This window comes from Pteropus vampyrus, unplaced genomic scaffold (assembly GCF_000151845.1).
Source record: "Pteropus vampyrus isolate Shadow unplaced genomic scaffold, Pvam_2.0 Scaffold79, whole genome shotgun sequence".
Lineage (NCBI taxonomy): Eukaryota > Metazoa > Chordata > Mammalia > Chiroptera > Pteropodidae > Pteropus > Pteropus vampyrus.
In genome coordinates this window covers 1,083,173-1,100,659 of record NW_011888860.1, presented here as the reverse complement: position 1 = coordinate 1,100,659, position 17,487 = coordinate 1,083,173, and the positions used below count along the sequence as shown (strand labels likewise).

The window sequence follows — 17,487 nt, the reverse complement described above, 5'->3', positions numbered from 1 at the left end:
TAGGTCTGGTGGCCACACAAATTGGTATGATCTAGCAGGAAAACAGTTTGGCAATATATATCAAGAACCTTAGAAACACTTAACCCAGTCATCACACTAATGGAATTCTGTTAGAAAGAAATAATGCAAAATAGAGAAACACCTTTGAAGAATCAGAACACTCAAACCCCCACCCATGATGAGAGTGTTTACAATTTTATATTTAATTTTCCATATTTTCATCTCATCTCCTTTTTCTTCTGTATGTATGGTCTTTAACAGGAAATTGTCTTGCTATACTGAGGATGGGGGAGGAAGAGAGAGGAGGAGAGGGAAAGAGAGAGATGTGTATTTCTCCCACCTGCCCCTTTTAGGCCTTTCTTTCTTTTCCATAGTGAACATGGATTTCTTATATCATCAGCGGAAGCATGTAAAAATGTTATTTCTAAAAATACTTAACTGAAATTCAAAGTCTTCTGCTGGCATATCTACAAGATAATTACAGTAAACACCATCTAAGGTAAAGGACAGCAGAAAGCAATGACCGTGGAGAGGTTATTGACCTTTTATTTGGATACTGCCAGTAGAAATTTTCAAGCTCTTGGATCCTGAGTTTTTTCAGAATGTCCAGGACTGGCATTACTTGTGCCCACGGCTCCCCATCCACTTTTCCCTCCCCCAAAGGCAAACCTGCAGTTCACCTGTAATGAGTAATCCTCACCCATGATCTGGAGTACATCTTCTCCTCCCAGTTCCTGTCACCTGCTGCTGGCTATCAGCACCACCAGAAGTCTCTCCAGACCTCTTCTCTCTCTAGCCATTTCCAGGGTTGAGACCACCTTGCAAGGAAGGTTCCCCTTCTCAGTGCGAACTCATCATACTTCTATTACATTTATTCTGCTCTCTCACCTTTAGGCTCTAATTTCTTCAAGTGTTTGTAGTTCTTGTTTCAAAAGACAAGGAGTGAAAGAAGAGGGAAGACATAAATGTCAGATTTTAGTCGCTGGTATGTCTTTTAAAGCTTAAAAAATTCGACTGTTTTCAAGTTCTGTATAATTGAACACTGACCAACTCACATGCAGCCATTTAGCCTCTCTCCCCACCGCTCTTCCTCCTCCTCACGAGAGATGGGAAAATATTATCTTAGCTGGGGAATACACTTACCAACAACACTTGGGGAGTCTAGTCTACTTCCTCCTTCATGCTTGACTTCCCCTCAGTTCAGACCAGGCTCAATTCATTGAATGAAGTTCTGTACTCCTTTTTTTGAACAGAGTAATAAGGACACATCAAACAAATATGCTATTGGAAATATGTCAACATGATTACAATACAACAAGTAATTTGTCTAACTTGACATCTCCACCTAAGAAGCTAAGCAGGCAAACTTGCTTCGAACTTATATCAAAAACAGTTTAAAATGCCCAAACTTGACCTTTACATATATTCATTCTAATGAGCAGAATGGCCATACATAGGGGGTTTTGCTGTAGACCCTGTTAGTGTGTTTAAGACTGCCTGGATGGAAACTTTTGAACTGGGTGGAAGAGTTCATGTGTATGCTGGGCTTGTGGTAGAGGCATGTATGTGGTTGGTGGAGTTGGTTTTATGGGTACTTGATGTTGGTGTCAGGAAGGGAATTCTGCCTCTGGAAAGAAACTAAAAGACTGGAAAAAAAAAATAACTTGAGCTACCAAGCTTCATTTTACTGTCATCTGAGCCTTAATTGAATCTTGAAAAAGGTGAGCAAAATTCTTAATAATGCATTAAATACAAAATGCATTGATTAAATTAACCCCTTGGACTCTACCAGAATGGATACATTTCTCAGACTTACTAATCTAATTCTGCCCCAAATCTCTTGTTCTTCTATCCAGGAACTACTCTATGAATCTAGATACACCTGTGTTTTCTGACATGGTAGTCAATAGTCGCATGCAGGGCAATATTTTAACTAATTAATATGAAATGAAATAAATAATTTAGTTCGTTGTTTACACTCAGCACATTTCAAATGCTCAGTTGTACTTGCTTAGTAGATACTGTATTGGACAGTGCAGATATGAAATGTTTCCCTCATCACAGAATATTCTGTTGAGCAACGCTGATCTAGACACCTGTTTTCAGGGTCTGACAATATGAAGTATGGGCTGTGCCTCCCTCTACTCTCTGAGATCAGAACTGTAAGCAGCAGAACCTGGATCTGTTTCACATACCACCCTTCTTTCTGATTTCCACATCTTCTTTGCCATATCACCTTCATTATAACTTTATCTTCATGTTTTTACATAAAATATGGCCTCAAGTTGCAATGATCAAGTTCAAGTTTAGATTATGCTCGAATTAAGACTGAGAGTGTTTCCCTGTGTTCATTTCACTCTTCACGATAAACGAAACCATTAGCAGATCCTGTATGCACATTTGGACTCTCAAGTTAAAACTTCAGTCCCCCTGGGATCTCTTGTTCAATATATTGCTGTTATTTTTTGACACTGTGGAATTCAGTGAAGAATATAATTGTTACCAGAGTCCAGTGTAAATATTGACCTTACAGACATTGCTTCAAAACTTAGAACTTGAAATTCAGAAACAAGTGAAACCTGAATAAGAGACGTTAAATAGAACCAAAGAATGTCACGGACCATAGTCCGTGTTTTCTGTGATGAATTTGTTCCCGGAAAATAGTGGTTAAAGGGAAACCTAGTAAACCAATCAAGTTTTAAATGTATTAAGGAAGCATAAGAGAATACCGGGTAGATCATTTTGTAAGGAAAAGCATTATTTTGTTACATGACCAAAACCATCTTCCAATTCATCTGTTTGGTAAACTCAGGAGCTCATGTGTTGTGTGATTAGCTTAGTAAGGCTAAGTTCATTAAATACAAAATTAATTCAAGTTGTTTAGGGTCAAGCAGATGAAAATTTTGTTGGTTATATTTCTTTATGTCACAACCATATGTGCTAGAATTACTTAGGCATAGGTAGTAGCTGTGGAGGTTTTTCCATAAAGGTGTTTTCCCTGTGGAGGTTTTTCCCTAAATGTGTTCAATATACATTGAAGTGCAGGTATAGTGCCATCTTTATATTAAAAAGTGTTTATTGATGGTTATAAGTATTACTATGGAGTTCGCAAAAATGAGAATTATTTAATGATTGAATGAATGAATGCTATCTCTAATTTACTATGACTAACCTACTGATTTTTAAGACCTGCAGTTATGATCTGGGTGTTTCTAATTCATTCAAAGCCATCATAAGAATTTTTAAAATTCTAATAACAGATCGAATTTAGATTCACTTTAATTTTAAAATGAAATCAATTATAATATACTTTTAATGAAAGAAGTGTGATATAACATCAATCACAGAATGTTATAATTTCAAAATTTTAGGGCTAACCATTTGATTTTTGTAGTCTTAATATAAGTGTACTGATTGATTTCAAAGGAAAATTCAAAAATTTCAAATATACATTGAAGTGCAGAGGGAATAAATATAATAAATTTCAATACACCCATTACACAGATTTAATATCTATTAAAATTTTGCTACAGTGGCATCATTCCCTTTCTTCTTATTTAAGTTTTTTAAAGAAATCAAAGACAGCATACTATTTTTATTTCTAATATTTTAATATGCATCTTTAAAAATATGATTTTTTTATATAACCACAATGTTCATGCCTAACAAAATTTAGCAGTAATGCCTTATTATCTATCATCTAATACCCAGTTCACATACTCTTTTCCTAGTTGTCTTAATAATTTCTTTTTACAATTGTTGTCTTCTTTAAGGCTCTGAACAAGACCCTTAGAGAATGCTTGTTTAAAGTCTCTCTTTCACCAACATTTCCTTATTTTAATTTCAAACATACAGCAAATTTGAATTTTACAGTGAACATTCACACAAAACCTAGATTCTGCCATTAACATTTTGCTGTACTTAATTTAACATATATCTACCCATCAATCCATTTCTCTACCCCATGAATTCATTGTATTTTTTTGATGCCCTTAAAAATAAATTGCTGAACTGGGACACTTCTCCTAAAACACTTAATTAACTAAATTCGATGTTTCTTTATAGTTTTTTAAAGCTAAAATTTGCATACGATGAAATGCACAGGTCTTAGGTGCTCATTTACTGAGCTTTAACAAAGGCATACTGTTGTGCGCCCAAACCCCCATCATGGTAAAGGGTATTACAATTACCCCAGAAACTTCTTTTCATGTGTCCTCCAAGTCAGTCCCTGCTCCTACCCACTACCTCTCAGTCAACCACTGATAGGAACTTTTTCCTACCATGTATTAGTTTTTCCTGTTTTAGAATTTCATATAAATGGAATTCACTCAGTATGTACTTTTTTGCGTAAGACTCCTTTTACTCACAATGTTTTATGCTAATAAGCTGGTGAGCCATGATGTTGCATGTATCAATAACTCATTTCCTTCTGTTACTGAGCAGTATTTCATTGTATGACTATATTACAGTTTGATGTTTTGAGTTTTAGGCTATTATAAATAACACTGCTATAAACATTCTGGTATAAGAGTTTGTCAACATGTTTTTATTTCTCTTGGATAAATACCTAGGTATACAGACAGGTGTTTAAAGTCTTTAACTAGAACATTAACATATAGCATAATTAATTCTTAATCTTTATTATTATAATGTTTAAAACTTCACCTAACTTACAAAACTCACAATACTCAGTTGTGAAGAGCATGCCCATGAAAATGCAGTGTTTCATCAGTAAATTGGAGCATTAAAGAGACTTGGTTCTAAAGACATTAGCATACTTTTGAGCTAAAAGAAAACTATCACAGCGCCACTTGAGTTGTAAGTTGATTTGGAGTCGATCATAAAATTAATTTTACATGAATTTTGCATTGGGAGAAAGGAAATCTGACCTTTAGTCTTAGCCCTACCGCTAACTAGTAGCTTTGTCACCTTGTGAAATAATCAAGTCACCACCAGGAAATGAGGTGTTGAGCTAGATGATCTCCAAAGTGTGGTTCATCGACCATTTCTCAAATTTATGCTAAGCATTGAGAACACAGATAGGAATAAGACATATCTTTTGGTCTTCATGGTGTTTACAACATAGGAATGCTAGATGGTATTCTCCAGCTATACAGTGTCTATTATATTGCTGATTTATTATGTACTTCCCATTGGGCAAAGCACAAGATAGTCAAATAGATGGATGGATGGATGAATGGATGGATGGATGGATGGGTGGGTAGATGGGTGGATGGATGGATGGAGATGGATGGAAGGAAGGAAGGAAGTGAAATCAAGAACATTATGTCTGTGGTCACCGATGTGTCTACAACAAGCTGTAATGTAAACACACTATGCTATCTGCTGTAATAAAGATTCAATGTGCCTAGGGCACAGTGGAAGGAAATGATTGAATAAGATGTGATTCTGAAGTTGTAACTGCTTCCTCATAGAGTTTTTAGGGAGAAAAGAGTCTAAATAAACAGCAAAATCTCATTTCTTTTTTTTAAATTGAGGTAAAATTAGTATATAAAATAATATGTTTTAGGTATACAACATAATAATTTGATCTTTGTATTCAATACAAAGTGATCACCAAATAAGTCATTACCATCTGTCACTGTATAATTGATCCCTTTCACCCATTTTGCTCACTCCCCAACCTCCTTTTCTTCTGATAACCACTAATCTGTTCTCTGTATCTATGAGTTTTATTTTGATTTGTTTTTAGATTCCACATATAAGTGAAATCATATGGTATTTTGGTATTTGTCTTTTTCTGTCTAATATCATTCAGTGTAATACCCTCTAGGTCCATCTATGTTGTCACAAATGGCAAGATTGCCTTTTTTTTTTTCATGGCCAACTAGTATTCCTCTGTGTGTGTGTGTGTGTGTGTGTGTGTGTGTGTTACATCTTCTTTATCCATTTGTCTATTAAGGGACAACTTGGTTACTTCTATATCTGGGCTATTGGGAATAATGATGCGATGAACATAGGGGTGCATATATCTTTTCAAATTAATGTTTTTGTTTTCATCGAATAAATACCCAGAGGTGGAATTGCTGGATCATATGATAGTTCTGTTTTTAATTTTTTAAGGAACGTCTATACTGTTTTCCTTAGTGGCTGCACCAACTTACATTAACACCAATAATGTATGAGGTTTCCTTTTTCTCCACATCCTCTCCAACACTTGTTATTTTTGGTCTTTTTTATAATAGCTATTCTAGTGAGTGTGAGGTGAAGTCTTATTGTCGTTTTGATTTGCATTTCTCTGATAATTGGTGTTGTTGAACATCACATGTGCCTGTTGACCATCTATATGTCTTTTTTGGAAAAATGTCTATTTAGATCATCTGCCTATTTTACAGTCAGTTTATTTGTTTGTTTGTTTGCTATTGAGTTCTTTATAGTTTTTAGATATTAACCTGTTATTGGATATATGGTTTGAAAATATTTTCTCCCCTTCAGTTGGTTGCCTTTTTGTTTCATTGATGGTAGCGAAGTCACAATTTCTGATGTAGGAAAACTCAGTGCTATTTCCATGCACCTGAAAATTTAAATAAATGACATATTTTAGAATTCAAAGTCCTTGTTAATGTATAAGATCCGTAAGCTGTGGATCTTAAATTTTACTCTCTTTGATTTTTTTTTTTTTAATGACTGTGGGGTATGTTTTTCTATTTGAGATAGACTTTCCCCCTAATTTCTGCATTGCAGTGCTCCCCTGCCCTTATTTTTGTACTCATTTAACAAGTATTTATTGAGTACCTACTATTAACACAAAGTGTGAGATGGTGATGCCATAAAAGTTTGAGATGGTGATGCCATAGAGAGGTATAAACTTATCTGAAGCTAGCTGTAACATCTTCTCCAGTTTGTAAAGGTACCAGTCACAGTCACATTTTATTAGAAAGGCAAACTTCTGTGTGTGTATGCACATGGATGCACATGAGTGTGCCTTATTTCCTAGCAATCACAAGATGTTATATCAACTGTCATATAATGCTGTACTATATAATTTGCTTTCCAAGAATTCTTAAGGAGAATTTCCAGAGTTACCAATAATTTACATATCTTTATGGAAAGAGAATTTAAAGAAGCATCAATTTTAGGTAACTGGTGTCCTGGGATATATATTACTAGAAGGTTCACTTCTGATTATATGCCCAAACCAAGTGTATATTCAACAGACTAAGCAAAACCAGCTTGCTCAATGAACTAAGTTCCAATTGAAAATGGACATAAGAGTTTTGAAGGTAGACTGGTAACAGTTCTTGACATTTATCTCTGCTTTCTATTTTTTTTTATTTTTTTATTTTTTAGGCAAGGCAACCCTTGGTTGACCTCAAGATTGCAAGGATCTTGTCAGTTTACAATCCCTTATTTTTTTTTTTTTTTTTACACCTATAGCACCTGGTCTTCCTAGGTGGTCTCCCATGCAAGTACTAACCAGGCCCAACCCTGCTTAGCTTCTGAGATCAGACGGGATTGGGCTTGTTCAGGGTAGCATGGCCATAGACTACCTCTGCCTTCTAGAATTAGAGAATTTTTTTTTTAAATAATGAACATGTACAGTTCATAATATAAAATGAAGGAAACTTGAATTTGTAATTATTTCTCTTTTTCACTAGTTTTAAAATAGATAATCATATATTTGCACAGGTGGTAGGATATTAGAAGGCTACCAACTTTAGATTTTGTCAAAAGTGAAAAACAGTAAAGCCAGGAGTAAAGACACACAGAGATAAGGGGCCATCTTTACAGTGGGGAGAAGGCAAGCTTGGATTATGATCTCACTGTGCCATGCATTTGCTGTACAGGCTTGGATAAATTCCTTTACCTCTATATTTCTCCATTTCTTATGCTGAAAATGGAAATGGTACTACTTTCTAAGGTGGTTGTAAAGATTAGAGATGACGTATGTAATGCACTTCGGCTGATATGCAGTCAAGACTTCATAACTGGTAACTATAATCATCTTCTTGTGGAGAAGAAGGAAAGAGACATTGACATTGTTAGTGGCCATTTTGGTTATAGCCCAGACTGCCCAGACACGGGATTGACTGAGGCCATGTAAGGGCTGCACTTGAGTGGCATTAGGCTGTAATGATTGCAAAAAGGCTCTCTCTATGAACACAAGGCTTTTCTGTAAACTCCGGGGTGGGGTGGAGCGGGGCGGGGGCAGAGAGATCTGACCACTTTTCAAAAGTTAAATATAAGGAGGAGCCTTCTTTCATTGGACTGTCCTTTGTCAAATTTCTGTTGGAGTGCTAGCACTTATCCTCAAAGATACATCAGTTAGCACCACTTTTCTGTTATACCAAAAACAATGAAATGTTCTTTTCAATAAGGACAAAGAGGCAAAAAGTAAAATTTTACTAGGAGGGACGTTTTACTGCTAGGAGGGGAAAATGGCAGCTTTTTATGAGACCTGGAGAGTATGTTTGTTAAACTGGAAAAAAGAGTAGGAAGAATGATTGAGTCAGGTGAGATTACTGTGTGACCTTCTGGGTACTTCATCCCCATAAAAAAATATATACCAAAGAAGAGAGGGAGGTGCAGTGAGACCCTTTGTTAATTAGGACTCCTGGTTGCAAGTGACAGAGACCCAATCCCAGATAGTTTAAGGAATCAATCAACAAACAAATATATCAAATTAAATTCCATACATAAAATTATGATTATTTAACTTAATATCTTTTATGTATAAAATTTTATTTGATATATATACACATATGTGTATATATGTGTGTGTGTATATACACACGCGCGCGCACACACACACACACACACACACACACACACACTTAACTGGCAGTTCCAAAGGGTAGAACATGACTGGATCAAAGGATTCAAAAGAAGCTGAGTATTTTTTTCTATATATATCTCTCAGACTGTTGACCTCTGTATTGGTTTTATTTTTTGGCAACTTCAGGCTTATATTGTTCATAGAACTCTCATTCCTAAGGAAAACCCTACAGCTTTCTCATCCCTAGAATGACCCAGAGTCACTGCATGGTGTCGCACCTGAGTTCTGGGACATGGAGGGGTGTTGCTACGTGGGAAGGTGGATGGGCAGGAAAAAGTAGGTATCTGCTGTGCTCCTGAGCTCCCCTTCCCCAGTGCAGATGCTTCGTGTGTCTCTGGTTTGGGAAGTCTGACATCTTATGCCAGACTTCGAAGTTGAATTACACCATGTTCCTTGCACTAGTTTGCTGACTTTTAGGGTTGTTTATCTATGCAGCTAACTGGTGGAGGTTTTTTATCATTTCAGCAAGATTTTGCTCTGAGAACACAGTTCTTGACATGTCTTTCTGAGAAACTATTCTGTCTTTTTTCTTTCTTTTTCTTTCTTTTTTTTTTAACCAAAGGAAAGCCCATTGCAAATATCCAGAGTACAGGTCTGATCATGAAGGAACCAATATTATCAACATTATTTCCCTGTTTGTTTTCAAGAGCAAGAAAACATCTTGAGCAATTATTGGCGGGGAGAGGGTGGAGAATAAATGCAACATGGAATTCCTTCATGTATTACAGTTATTAAGGACTTGTTTTATCTTAGTCATTTACATGATTGTCGTAAGTTCAATTTTATGTCTCTGTTGCCTGGTACCACAGAATAGGAGGAGGTTAATAAATATGTATCAAATGACTGAAGTAAGAGTCAGGGATTTTTTTTTTTTTTTGGACCACTTTACTGGAAATTCTAATTTGCCAAAATTAGAATTATAGGTTAAAATTCACAATATTGACCCCGGGACATCCACATTTATTATAATATAAATTTAGTATAATTAATGCCTTTCTATCTATATATTATATCTACATATTATAGTACAGGTATATTATAATATCTATATACTATAATTAATATTTTCAGAAATAAAAACTGATGCCCAGCTTTCTTTAGTTGAATTAGGTCTTGATAATACTCTGGCTGGAGCAGTGAAGAGCTCTTTCCAGTTTCTTACCTCTCACCAAAACTTGTAAATTCCTAGAACTTTTTGTGGGGACAGACCTTCATACTCTTTGAGCACTTGCTGTGTGCCAGGTTTTCTGTGGATACGTTGTCTTACTTATGTCTCACAGCCATTCCATAAAGCCTTCTTCCTCCTTCTCAGCCATTAAGAAAATTAATTGTTCCCTCCTTTACGATACCATGTATCATAGCACTTATCGCATTGTATTGTGATCATTATTTGTTTATATTTCTGTGTCTCCAACTAGACTGTGAGTTTTCAGCTGTAGAATTCATGTCTTATTTAGGTCTGTATTCTCAGTACCCAGCTTATAGTGGAAACTCTAGAAATGTTTTTTTAATGATTTGGGTACTGTGCGATTTTCATGTTACAAATTTGGCATCTGAGGCTTGCCCAGGGTTGGTAAGTGGAAAGTGATAAGGTTAGTTTTTGAGCTCATGTCTACCAGACTCAAAAGCTTGTTTTCTCTCTGCTAGGAAAGCCAGGTTGACTCGGGTAAGAATGATTGGGGAGGGGAGATTTAAGGGGAAGATGAAGGAGAGTTGTCATAATAGAACCTTTTCCATAATGTCATTCTATATGGTGAGATTTTTACCTATAAGATTCTAGTTTGAAATGAAATTAGGGAAACATGAACATCACAGTTCCCACAGCTGCATGCCTAAATTTCATTTCTTGGACATCATGGTTGGAATGGGAGAGATTTAGGAGAAGCCTTTGAAATATATCCTTCTGAAGTGGAGATGGTGCGTGGCAGCATCTGCCATACTCCCATTCTCATATGTTTGGCTTTTTAAAAAACTAACACCTTTATTTGGGTTATAATTTATATACCATACAATTCACCTATTTAAAGTGTACAACTCAATGGGTTTTAGTATATGCACAGAGTTGTGCAGCCATCGTTACATCAATTATAGAATGTTTTCATTACCTCTTTTAAAAAATCCCCAGTGCACATTACCAATCGCTTCCCTTTTCTTCCCACCCCAGTCCCTCCTACACCTTACTCCTCCAGCCCTATACAACCACTAATCTATTTTATGTCTTCATAGATTTGCCTATTCTGAACATTTTATATAAAAGGATTCAATACAATACATGGTCTTTTGTTAATGGTTTCTTTCCTTCACTTTAGTTTACTGTTTTCGAGGTTCATCCATGTTGTAGCATGTATCAGTACTTTGTTCCTTTTATTACTGAATAGCATTCTATTGGATCAGTATGCCACATTGTATTTACCTATGTATTTATTTGTCAGATGATGGGCATTTGGGACAATTATAATGCTGCTATGACCATTTATGTACAAATTTTTGTCTGGTCATGAATATTCATTTCTCTTGGGTATATACTTAAGAGTGGAATTGCAGGGTCCTGTGGTTAACTGTGTGTTTAACCTTTTGAACAACTGCCAGACAGTTTTCCAAAGTAGTTATACAATTTTATATTCCAACCAGCAGTGTATAAGGGTTCCAGTTTCTTTACATCCTTGCCAACACTTGTTATTATCAGTCTTTTTGATTATAGCTATCCTATAATGGGTGTGAGGTGGTATTTCATTGTAGTTTTCATTTGCATTTCCCTGATGACTAATTATGTCGAACATTTTTTCATGTGCTTTTTGGCCATTTGTATATCTTTTTCGAAGAAATATCTCTTCAAATCCTTTGCCTGTATTTGTCTTTTTATTATTGAGTTGTAGGAGTACTTTAGATATAAGTTCTTTATTGGATATATAATTTATAAATATTTTCTCCTATTTTATGGGTTTTCCTTTTACTTTCTTAATGGTGTCTTTTAAGGCACAAAAACTTTTAATTTGGTAAAGTCCAACTTAATTATTATTTTTCTTTTGTTGCTTGTGCTTTTGGCATCATATCTAAAAGGCCATTGCCTGATCTAAGGTCATGAAGATCTACACCTATGTTTTTTTCTAAGACTTTTACAGTTTCACTCTTAGATTCGGGTGATTGATCCATTATGATTTAATTTTTGCGTATGGTGTGAATTAGGGGTTCAACTTCATTTTCTTGCATGAGGATATTCAGTCATTCTAGCACCATTTCCTTAAAAGACTATTCCTTTCCCACCGAATGGACTTTAACACCTTTTTCAAAAATCGGTTAACCATAGATGTATGTTTGTTTTTTTCTGGACTCTCAATTCCATTACATTGATCTATATGTCTATCCTTATGCCAATACTATACAGTCTTAATTACTTAGTTTTCTAGTAAGTTTTGAAATTGGGAAATGTGAATCCTGCAACTTTGTTCTTCTTTTTCAATGTTTTGGCTATTTTTGCCCCCTTTAATCTTCATATAAATTTTAGGATCAGCTTAACAACTTCAAAGAAGCTAGCTGGAATATTGAAGGGATTGTGTGGAATCTGCAGATTAGTTTGAGGAGTACTGCCATTTTAACAATATTGCATCTTCGATCAGTAAACATGAGATGTTTTTTCATTTATTTAGATCTGCTTTAATTTCTTTTGTTAAATGTCTTGTGGTTTTCCTATTTTATTCTTTTTTGTGCTATTTTTAAAAAATTTTTATTTTTCAATTACAGTTCACATATTATATGAGTTCACAATATTATATGAGTTTCAAGTGTACAACATAGTGATTAAAATTTATATAACTTACAAAGTAATCACTCTGATAAATCTAGCACCCGTCTCACACCATGCATAGTTATTACAATATTATTGGCTATATTCCTTATGGTATACTTTATATCCCCATGACTATTTTATAACTACCAATTTGTACTTCTTAATCCCTTCCTCTTTTTCACCTACCTTCCACAAAACCCCTCCCATCTGGCAACCCTGAAAATGTTCCCCATATCTATGAGTTTGTTTCTGTTTTGTTTGTTTGTTTATTTTGTTCTTTAGATTCCACATGGATGTGAAATCATGTGGCATTTGTCTTTCTCTGTCTGACTTACTCCATTCAGCGCATTACCCTCTAGGTCCATCCATGTTGTTACAGATGACAAGATTTCATTCTCTTTTTTTTTTGAATGGCTGAGTAATATTCCATTGTATATATGTAACTTTTTGATGCTATTTTAAATGAAATTATTTTGTTAATTTTATTTTTTGGATTTTTCATTGATAACATATAGAAATACAATTGATTTTTGTATATTTTTGTATTTTATATGCAGGCTGTGTCCTGCAACCTTGCCAAACTTGTTCATTAGTTCTAATAGTGTTTTAGTGGATTCCTTAAGATTTTCTAGATACAAGATCATGTAGCCAATGAATAGATGCAGTTTTACCTATTCCTTTCTAATAGGAATGCCCCTTATTTATTTTCCTTGCCTAATTGTCCTGGCTAAAATCTCCAGTACAATTGCTGAATAGATGTGACAAAGTGGACATTCCTGTCTTGCTCCTGATCTTAGGGGGAAAGCTGTCAATCTTTCACTATGAAGTATGATGTTAACTGTGAGTTTTTCATAGGTGTTGTTCATCAGGTTGATGAAGTTGCTTTGATTCTCAGTATGTTGAATGTTTTAATTATGAAATGTTGCATTTTATCAAAATTTTTTTGATGTCTATTGACATGATTGCATAGTTTTCATCCTTTATTAATATGGTGTATTGCATTGATTGATTTTCCTAAAACTTAGCATTCCTGGCATAAATCACACTTGGTCATGATGTGTAATCCTTTATATGTTGCTGAATTCAATAGTATTTTATTGAAGACTTTGTATATGAATTCCTAAGAGATAATGACTTGTAGTTTTCTTGTGATGTCTTTGGCCTCATTGACTAGAGAAGTGTTCCATACTCTTCTAACTTTTGGAAGAGTTTATGAAGAATTGGTGGTGATCATGCTCAAAACATTTGATGAATTCACTAGCAAAGCCATCTGTTCCTGTGCTTTTCCTTGTGGAAAAATTTTTATTACTAGTTCAGTCTCTTTACTTGTTATAAGTCTATTCAGATTTTCTGGTTTTTTTCTTGAGTGTTTTGATAATTGTGTCTTTCTAGGAATTTGTTTATTACATTTAGGTTATCTAATTTGCTGGCATGTGATTGTTCATAGTATTCTCTTATAATTTTTTTTTTTAATTTCTGTGAGGTCAGTAGTAATGTCTCCTCTTTTATTCCTGAGTTTAATACTTTGAGTCTTCTCTCTTATTTTCTTGGTCATTCTAGCCAAAGGTTTGTCAACATTGTTGATCTTTTCAAAAACCAACTTTTGGTTTCATCGATTTTCTTTATTGTTTTTCTATTCTCCATTTTCTTTATTTCTATTCAAATCCTTTTACTTATTTCCATTTCTTTCTTCTGCTGTTTGAAGTTTAATTTGCTCTTCTTTTTCTAGTTTCCTAAAGTAGACGGTTAGGTTGTTTACTGAATTTTAATTGTTGTATCTTTTCCCTATTTCACAAAATAATTTGTAAGTGTGAATGACCAATGCTGAATCTGAGTCAGTGAATTCAGATCTTGTTTTTGGGGGACAGAGTGACAGGGCAACCTAATACGTGAGGCAGTTATATAGAGAATAATTGATGATGCACTGGCTTCTTATGATGTTGGAGACTCTGTGGCACTGTGATTCTGGCGTTAAAACATGGGCTCTGGAATCTGGCTGCCTACGCGTGAATTCTGTCTCTGCCACTTAACGGCTGTGAGACTTGGGGCAACCTGTTTAAGTTCTTTAAGCCTCAGTTTACACATTTATAAAATTAACATAAAGATAGTTACTACCTCATAGTGTTGTGAGTCAAAAATGAGCTAACATGTGAAGGACTTGGCCCAAAGTTGGTACGTGGCAAATGCTCAATAAGGATTAGCTATTCTTATTTCCTTCTTGTTGTCGTGGTTAGGTCAGATGGACTCATGCTGAGCCAACTCCATGTAAAGTAGCTACAGAGCATGGAGTTGTTTCCATTCGTTTGTACTTCTTTGCTGACTATCCATGACCTCACCCTCATAGGCTTTCAGGATGGACCTCACCTGCGTTTGCTACCAGGCACTGAGACACATTTCCTTCAGGGATGTGGCAGCCCTGGATGTTACTCTGAAACAAGAGATCTTTTCTCAGAAGGATCACAGCCTTACTTATTTGATCATCCATCCATATTATAATGATGATATAAGAACAAAGGCAAGAAATACATTTTTCTAAACAAATTTGAAACAAACTCAGGATGGGAATACTATAAATTATGAAAATGGTATCATTAAAAAATTCTAATTTAAGTTTTATAGTACCTGAAATTCTCCTCTCGAGGTAGGGATAGAAATGTCCTTCTCTGAACTCATTAGAGGAGCCAACATTAAAGTCCTGTTGCCTGATGCTCCACGGGCAGCATATTTTCCCACTGCAATGTCAAGGCATGTGGCTGCTGTAACGGGCCTGATGGGCATTTTGCACAGATAAAAAAAGTATGTACATTGTTATTCTCATACTTCAACCAAGGGATGACCATTACTTTTACAAGAAGAAAAAAGGTATGGATCAATCCTATTCTGGAACCTTCAGTTAACCTCTTTTAAAATGTAATTATAGCCACCTCTAGTTACTTATGAACCACAATGGCATTAACTAAGATAATCCTCAAACCTTCAAGGAAAGTAATATTTTATTAGCTGTAGTGAGATAATATTTTTGTGTTATTACCATTTGAATATAAATATTAACATTTAATATTAAAATAACATGCAGACATTTAAATAATAATAATATTGGCTTCTCTTTCTGAAAATGCAGAACGTTTTCATGTATACTGCGTATTTTTCTCTTCACAACATCTCTGAAGTTTCTTATAATTATTTCCATTTTACCTACAGAAAGAAAGAAAATATTCTAAAGAGATTTTCCCCAAGATCTTCTATTTAGAAAAATAAGTACAATCAGTATTCAACAACTCAATTATTCTCCCTCCCGTCCTAACTTCCTCTATTCCTTTCTCCCTTTCTCTTTCTTTTCCTATTAAAGCTTTTTATCAAAAGCATCACTAAGTAGTAGAAAGGATCTAGATTCCCTTTCTTTTTTTCTGGCCCCATAGGTGCAGAGAAATTGGAAAATACCAGGGAAAAGGTAAAGAAAAGAACTCATTCTACAAATTGATAGTCAGCTTTCTTTGGTATATAAATCAAGAAGATGAATTTTTCCAAGGATAGGTGAAAAGTAGATTTGAGTTTTTTGGAAGACTGAATTTAGTTTGAATAGTTTTATTCGTTAGTAAGATATAGTTATATTAATAACAGTTAAATTTTATTTATTTCTTCATACATGGAGCAGCATGCCATTTTTGTTCTTTGTGTAGTCCTGCTTACAAATAATTATATAAGGACGTGAAAGATGGGGCACATGACGTGCTGAGGAGACTGCTGGGCCATGCATTCTAGATTAGACAATTAGAGTGGCCTGAGATCAGCAGCACAGATATCTCTCTAGATTTGTAGCTCTATATAATTATTCAGAAAATTTTATTGGCTATGTACTATTTTCCAAACTTATAAGCCAGCCAGAATAAGAGACCACTAGGATTTTAGATTATTTTTAAAGAATGCCAAGACATCAAGTTAAGCCACATACACTGAAGCAGGTGTAAAAGGGTGTGTGTGTGTATTATATATTCTATCTAGACACTGGTTTTTAATAAGAAAGAAATAGGTGATGTAGAGGAGAAATCACTAACCATAAGGAACCCTTATTTTAAACACTCCAGTGAGTGCTTAAAGTACTGGCATTGACTTCTGGGATCCAAAATAAACCCAAATCCTTGTTTGTTACTTATATTTCTATTTATATAATTGAACAAAGTTCAGTTTGATACAGTTAAACATATTTTTATGTTATTGGCCATAGAATTTTCTTTTTCTACAAGCTTCCTGTTCATGTCTTTGCTCATATTTATTAAGTTATATTTTTCTTACTGATTTGTAAGAGCTCTTGCATGTTAAGAAAATTGACTCCTCATTATATGTTTTGCAACCCATCCCATTTGTAGTTTGTCTTTGATTTCATTTTAATAAATATTTCTAAATTCCATTTAGTGCTCAGTTCTTAATAGAAGGAAAAGTAATGATTAGAAGAAATTTTTAGTTTAATTTGGAACTTAAATTTTCAGTTTCAACCTTATCTACTATGTTTAGTTGTTTAATTCTCCAACCTAAGTTCAATTATTAACTGATATGTCTTCTGGCACATATGTACGTACATATAAAAAGAATGAAATGGAGATTTTTTTATGTAATATTTTTTCTGAAGAAGAAAAAGTTACTTCTGTAAGAGAACTAAGTGTACTGTTAGTGGTATTCTATTTCTTCAATTAATCATGATTTTTCTTTGTAGTTTTACTTCTAAAAAATGCATTAGTGACAACCACTCAAAAGAAATTTAATAAGCAGTTACTGTTAATCATATGCTTGTAAGTTTGAAGGGTGTAACGTCCTCTTTACAAAAGTACATTTTCACAGTAATGTGTTTTTCTAATTTAAAAAAAAATTGTCCATTTTAGTAATTGTAAGGAGTCATGACTGACAC

At 34.5% G+C, this 17,487-nt stretch overlaps 1 protein-coding gene and 1 pseudogene across 18 annotated transcripts in view; one reads left to right on the top strand and one right to left on the bottom strand.

Annotated features, from left to right (window-relative positions):
- Nucleotides 1-17,487, top strand: part of RBM47 (RNA binding motif protein 47) — a 142,952-nt gene that overhangs the window by 76,894 nt on the left and 48,571 nt on the right. The gene's annotated exons all lie outside the window — the stretch shown is intronic.
- LOC111741536 lies at nt 7,390-7,508 on the bottom strand (annotated as a pseudogene).